Below are 7684 nucleotides of genomic sequence, written 5' to 3'. Positions count from 1 at the left end.
GACTATAAATATGAATAATTAGATGAAAAATAAAATCAATTTAATTATTGGTTTAAATAATTTTATAATAACTTTATTTAAAAATATATATCGTTAACAATATTTTTCGATATATTTAAAGATAGTGGCATCAACATCGACTCCAATAATTAAATCCTTAACTCAAAACTTCGACCTTTTGATGTTGAAAAATATATATTTTATAGGTATAATGGGTCAAATGATCGAATAAATCTTCTACCTTTTGCTCTCAAAATAAATAAATAAATCTCTCATCTTATTTGTTGTAATATAAAAATTAACAAATTAACAAATGTCATTTTCAAGAAAACTTCAAAACTTTTAAAGCGAACGAACTAAATAGACTGCTCAAGAAAAATAAATGAAGTCAACTCAGTTCGAAAAGTCGACTAATGAGAGGCAGTAGGCACTAACCAAGGAAATATTTCCAAAATTTAAAATTACATTTTAATTAAATCCTACTAACATAAAATTAGTATTAATAACCAAATCGAACATAGTATAATTGACATACGAATACATTAGTAACTATGACGTATGTGGTTTGAATCCTCTTAAGTCCATTATATCAAAAAATATCATTAAAGTTGATGAATGAATGTAAATTTATTATATCAATACTTAAAATGATATTACAATAGTTTGATACATATATATTATTAAACCATACAAAAAATTTAATGACAAATATCAAATTTATACCTTAAACTATTGGTTGTATAAAGTAAAATTCCAAATTAATAATGGTATCAATTCATTCTTTTAAAAAAAAAAAAAAAATATCATATTTAGATTACTTTTTTTAATAATTTATAGTCATTTTCACTTAATCTCATTTAAAATTAGTTCAAAATCACTTACGTATAATTATTTTTCTTAAAAGATCCTACCAAAATAACAAGTAAGGTTCTTATATAAGATATACGGTTTAAAAATGGCCTCAAATTTAATAAACAAAATCTATGCTATTTATTAAATTTTTGCACCTCTCTCTGATTTATATTAATCATTGCATTTAAACTTTTAACATCTACCCAAAACTGAAACTTCAAACATGGATCATATTTGAAAAAAAAAAACATTCAATCATGTGACCTGTCATTGAATGATTATTTATTTATTTATTTTGAGAACCATATATAATTTTTAAATGCTACTTTAGTAATAAATAATAAAGGAAAATGGTATGAACCTTTTCATAATTTTCTCGATCATATTCTCACAGAAATAGGATTTTAATTAATGCATCACACAAATTTAAAACATATATGTGTGTAAGTAAAAGAAAAATGGAGAAGAAGCCTTTGTTTTTTTTTATTATAATACTGAGCTTATTCATGGCTTTAAAACTTGCTAATTAAGTAATTAAGTGATGCTGCCTTTAATGGCGTCGCTGTAGCCATTATCAAACGCCTTGCTCCATAACATCACTCCTCCATAGTTGGAAGAAGTTTTTATGGTCGGAAGAACTTGAGAAATAAGCACATCCGCCGGAATAAAGCCGCCGCTTGGGGCGGCCTCAGGCGCGGCCGGCAACCCCATGAAAAGCCTCGAAACCGGAAACGTCGTCCATTGGTTCCAAGAATTGAGGAGATTGTCCGCGTTATCTGCAAACATGCAGGGTGGGTTGTTGTAGAATTGAACCCAAACAAAATCAAACAAACCAGTTTTAATGGCTGCGTCTAGTGGCGTCGGGATCGGACACTGCGGCGTGGCGAGAGAAGGACTTGACCGAAGTTCTTTAGCTCCTGAGCTAATACGTCCCAGAACTGACCGGAGCCCGCTTCGATATCGAAATCAATGCCGTCCAAAACGGCATCGCGAGTGGTCTTGAACTCGACTGCCCGCCGAGGAAGTTGTTCCAAAGGAAGTTCGCGACTTCTCTCGCATCGTCGGCCGAGGAGAGTGAATAGGTCCCCACCGCCGCCGATAGAGAGGAGGACTTGATGCCTTGACTTTTGCAGGAATTTATTTCGTCGCTCAAAAAGCGCAACCTGTTTGTCGGCGTGGGTGCAATGACCGGTCAAGGTTGAGGACCGGAGTTTGACTGCTGCCAAAGGATGAGAGAAATGCTATGTTGACAAACTCGTAGTTTGTAGTGTGCACAAGTAGAGGCAAGAGAGCCTTCGTTGCCGTTTGGCCCCAATAGATGGCCAAATTCCGGCCAGCATCGGAGATCGAAATATGGAAGAGAAGAAGGAAGATGATGGAAAGATTGTAGTTATTTGTGGGCAGTCATTCTGGTCAGCTTTTAAGTTTTGCTTTTGTTGTGTGTTTCAAAAAATGGAAAGATGAAAGTGAATTTAAGGAGGGGAAAGGAGATGACATAGTCTTTGGTCAAGTCAAGCGAAGAAAGTAGATAATAAAATTTGGCCTGTCATTTGGTTTGGAAAATATTACAAAATATTAAGACAGTTGGCGTGTTCTAGTTGAAGAGAAATAAAATAAATAATAATAATTCGTGATTAGAATTTCCATGAGATAGGATATATATGTGTAGTCAAAGTCCAACCAAACATCTCAGCATGCTATGTCATTCTACTTATATTATATTATTAGTTTAACTCTCTAAATTGTTCCTGCGAACTACATTTAAAAGTGGATAACCCACTTTTAAATTTAATTAATTTCGATTTTTAATTAATACTTCTTTAAGTTTTCTTTTTTTAAAAAAAAAAAAAAAAAATCTTTCGATGTCATTTAAATTACATTTTTTGTATTTTTGAATATTTAAAAAATTAATATATTATTTCAAAATGTTTCTTAATCATTTTTTTTTTATAATTACTTGTTTTTCTAAAACCATGCTTTTCCTAAAAAATCCATACGATGAAATCTAAAAAATTTGGAAGTCCGATTTCTTAGAATTCTTGAGGTGGAGATCACATATTTAGGACTCCGAGATTTGATCCCAAGAAAAAATGAGTTTAATTATTATTTTAAAAAAAATTATGTATTTAAAGACCACTTATGATGAATATTGAGAAAATGTAATAATTTCTCACTTTCTTGAGGTGAGTAATTTTTTTCTCTGTAATAATGTGGTCCAATTGATGGAAATTGTTCCACTTATTTTATGAGATTATTGCTTCAAATATTAGAGTAATGAGGTGTAAAATAAGATACTATTTTAAAAAATATATATTTTTCCAGATAAATTTTATTTAAACAATGATTTCAAATCAAGATATGAGACTTGACCACCATTTTCTAAACGAGTGTTGTGGAGTGCTAACACTTTCCCCATACACAAATGATTCCCGAACTCAACTCTAGCTTGACCAAAAAATTTTAACTTAAAATTATTTATTTTATTTTGGTGTCCAATCACACCGTAAAAAAGATTGGTGACAACTATTTTTTTTTTTCTTTAAAATTAACCCTTTTAGATGACGTCGGTCACCCTGCGTTGTCTCATATATATGGTGATAGGTATTATTTTATTTTTTAAGTTAAACAAATGTAGGATAGAAATTCTAATCATCCATCTCTCTAGAGATAATTTTATGACTTATCCACCAACTTATTTTCGGATTAATGTCTTAATTTATAATTGTTTAAATAACAATGTAATATAACGAAAAGGAAGGTAACTTAATTGATACATATTTATACGATTGATTTTAAAATTACATTTGTTTGTACGAGATTTCAAGAGAAATTTATTTCACGGAACTTGAACTTTGTATTTGTATTAATTTTGTGGAAAGTGAATACAATCTCTAATACATAATATTTTGATGCTTTCAAAATAAACTATATCTTTAAGCTGGTTGATCTTCTTGAATGATCGGTCTTTGGGCTTGTTGATCTTTTTTATTATCGGCTTTTGAACTTCTTTAATGTCGGTTGTCAACCGACATTAAAGCCTGAAATTCTTCTAGTGTGATCTTCTTGGATGATTAGCCTTTAGACTTGATGATATTCTTGGACGATCGGCTTTTGGGCTTGTTGATCTTCTTGGATGATCGACTTTTGAGTTTGATGATCTTCTTGGATGACTGGTCTTTGGGCTTGATGGTCTTCTTGGAGGATTAATGGAGGATTAGTGTTTGCACGAGGCTTCCGGAGAAACTTGTTTCGTGAAGTTGAACTTGACTTGGTGTTGATGTTGATTTGATGCGATGTGGTTCAATCTCTAGTATTTGATCCTCTGATTCTCTATCGGTTGAATGCGTAAATTTCCTCTAAGCTGACTGTAAAATTGCTGACCCCACAAATGAGGAAAGTCTTTCTATTTATAGAGTTTTCAGTAGGTTTCGTGGGCTTAGGCTTAGTTATTGGATTTTGGTACTTTTCAAATTAAGCCTATTTTTGGGTTCGATGGGACTTTTAACCGAAATAATAATATCAAATTGCATCAAATTAATCTTATCTTATTCAACGGTCATGATAAAACTACGTGGTGTCATCAAAATTTGTTTTCAACTTCAATTTGGGACACATGTCACCTCCTAATTTGTCTCAATTTTGATAATTTGAAATTTCGTCATTAATTTAGTGAATGACATGACAGTTTGTGATTGGTTCAAAATTTCTTATTCAACAACGTGTTTGATTCTCAATTACTCGACACATTTGTTTAAATAATAATAATAAGTCCAAGTCTTCACGTCGAATGAGAAGACTACAAACTGGTGATGTAAGCAAATAATACCATCGTGACCAAACTGCCTAACATTTTCTCATTGTAATTTGGAACTTAATTTAAAACGAGTCGGAAAAAAAATCAAATTACACCCAAACTTTTAATTTCATGAAATTATCCTTAAACTTGATAAAGTATTGCAATTTTCACGTTCTATTACATTTTCATTTAAAAAATTCATTGAGAAAAGGTATTCTCATATTCTTTCAATGATATATAAAAATACATGTTGTACAATATTGACAAAAAAAAAAATTAAGAAAAACAAAACTAAAGTTAAACTACAAATTTAATTCTTAAACTTTAAGGATTTTGAGAATTCAAATAAAAATGTATAATAAGTTCTTAAACTTTCAATTTTGTGTCTAATAGTCCTGCAATTTAAAAATATCAAATAGGTCCCTGAACTTTAATTTTTCTAATAGATCTCTAATATATTAAAAAGATTAAAAATGATTGATCTATTAGATATAATTTGAAATATGTCTAATGATATCCTAAGCTTTCAATTTTGTGTCTAATAGCTAGTTCCATGAATTTTAAATTAATAATATCAAATTGATCAAATACATATTAACTAGATCCACAAAATTAAAAATTTATTTAGATCTATTAGGTATAAAATCAAAAGTTTAAAGAATATATTAGACACGAAGACATTTGTTTTGGTCCATGTACTTTCCGAATGTGACTATTTTAATTCTTTCATTTTTTATTTTTATCTTACTTCGTCGACCAACATTTAGTATGATACTTCTTTATTCACTCAATATTTTAAAATGCGTAGATATAAATCTTGTATTAAAAGTCTCTATTATATATTAAATGTATGTTAATAAATTAAAAATAAGAACTAAAATGGTTGCTTTTTTAAAAGTAAAAAGGATAGAAACGAATATTTTGAAAAAGTAGAAACTAAAATAAACAAAAGTAAAAACTTAAAAGTATGTTCTAAAAGGTAATGAAAATCAACCAATTAACCAAAAGTTAAAACCTCATTCGATGATCATTTAAGTCTCGTTTTGTAACAAATTCTTTTTTTATTATTATTTTAAAAATTAAGCCTATTTAATTTCTTCCCCCATTTCTCATATTAAATTGCATATATCTTAAGTACAATGATTGAATTCTTAGCCAAATTCAAAAAACAAAAAACAAGTTTTTAAAAGTTACTTTTTTTAGTTTTCAAAATTTGGCTTCATTTTCAAATCATTGGTAAAAGATAGATAACAAATGAGGAAATTTGAAGGTAGAAGCAGTGTCTATAGGCTTAACTTTAAAAAAACAATAAATCAAAAATCAAATGATTACCAAACGGAGCTTTAGTTATTTGTTTCTAAAAATTGTGTTTGTTTCCTCTCAATTCTTGAAATGGTTTTAATCATGTTTACCAAGAGAAAACGTTGAATTCTTAGTCAAATTTAAAAAACAAAAATAGATTTTCAAAAACTATTTTTTTAGTTTTAAAAATTTAGCTTCGTTTTTCCAAACATTTATAGCAAGTAGGTAACAAAGCAACAAAAATTAGATGTAGAATGAGTGTTATATAGACTTAATTAAAAAGAAAAAAACTAAATTTAGGAGTTATTTGATGACCTATTAGTTTTTTTTTTTTTTTTTAACCGTTGGTATCTAGTTGAGTTTTATGTTTCTTCAATTTTTAAAACGTTTGTGAAAATGTTTTGAGTTTTTTTTTTTTAAAAAAAAAAAAGGGAAAAAAATCGTTTTTTAAAGCGGTTTTCGTTTTTTGAAAAACCACGCCTTTTTGTATTTGAGAAAACCAAATGGTTGAAAATAATGAAATTTTTGTGTTGTCCGGTGGTTAAGGTACTAGTCTTCTATCATTTTGCATGATTTATGTTTTTTAAAAATTGAAAACCAAAAACAGAAAATCAAAAATAAAAACGATAAAATGGTCCTCAAAGACGTTGTTTGATAAATAATTGGTTTTTAATTTTTTATTTTTAAAAACTAGTTTGTTTGATATCTAATTATTTTCATTACTGCTGTGATTTTAAAATATTGATAAGAAATTTCAAAAACAAAAAAATATTATAAAAAACACAAATGTATATTCGTTGGATTCATATTAAATGTCATTTTTTATTTATTAGAGAAAAAATGTTGGTAAAAAAATCATTTTGTTTAAACTTTTATTTTATCTAAACTACTTAAAATATACTTTTTGGAAATGTTTCAAAAACTATTTTGATTTAAAGATCAATTTGGATTTATTAGAGAAAAAATGTTTGTCAAGAAAGTCAATTTTGTTTAAACTCATTTTTATCTAAACTATTTAAAATACAGTTTGAAAGTGTTTCAAAAGCTATTTTCATCGGTTGTCAAACATTTTAATTTTTTTTTACAAATGACTTATTTTCAAAATTAAATACATGAAAAGTTATTCAAAGCACACCAATGTTTTTGTTGTCTCCTAAATTCTTTTATAGTTTTTACAAAAATGAAATTATTTTCTTGTATATTTGTGGTTCTGTTTATTTTTGTTATTTTGTTTCTTTCGATTTGTGATTATCAGTACATTTTAAAAACTGATATTATTTTACCCATATAATTTTTTTTAAATAAAAAATAAATATATAATTTTATGATATTGTATATTAAATGGAAATAATATTGTAAAAATAGTTTGATTATATATATATATATATATATATATAACTAAAAAAGTCATCAAAATTTATTTTGATTTTCTAAAAACAAAAAACAAAAAAAAATTATCCAACATGTTTTTGTTTCCCCTTTTTAAAAAACATAAATCGAAAAACAATTATCAAATATGTTTTTTTAAATATATATATAACACCAAAAACAGTAACCAAATAGAAATGATTTTAGTTTTTTAAAAACTAAACATAAAAAAATAAAAAACAAAAAATTAAGGTCCCATTTGATGATCATTTAAACCTCATTTGTTAACCATTTGGTTTGTGATTTTTGGTATTTTGAATTTTGAAAATCTGATTTTAGTTTACAATTTTTGAAAAACAAGAATCA

General features: G+C 27.4%; 1 pseudogene; it reads right to left on the bottom strand.

Moving 5' to 3' along the window:
• Positions 1-1193: 1193 nt before the first annotated feature.
• On the bottom strand, positions 1194-2260 carry LOC120070006 (annotated as a pseudogene).
• Between the last annotated feature and the right edge of the window lie 5424 nt (positions 2261-7684).

This window comes from Benincasa hispida, unplaced genomic scaffold (genome assembly GCF_009727055.1).
Source record: "Benincasa hispida cultivar B227 unplaced genomic scaffold, ASM972705v1 Contig740, whole genome shotgun sequence".
Taxonomy (NCBI): domain Eukaryota; kingdom Viridiplantae; phylum Streptophyta; class Magnoliopsida; order Cucurbitales; family Cucurbitaceae; genus Benincasa; species Benincasa hispida.
Note: the sequence above shows the minus strand (reverse complement) of the source record. Positions and strands in the feature narration are given on the sequence as shown.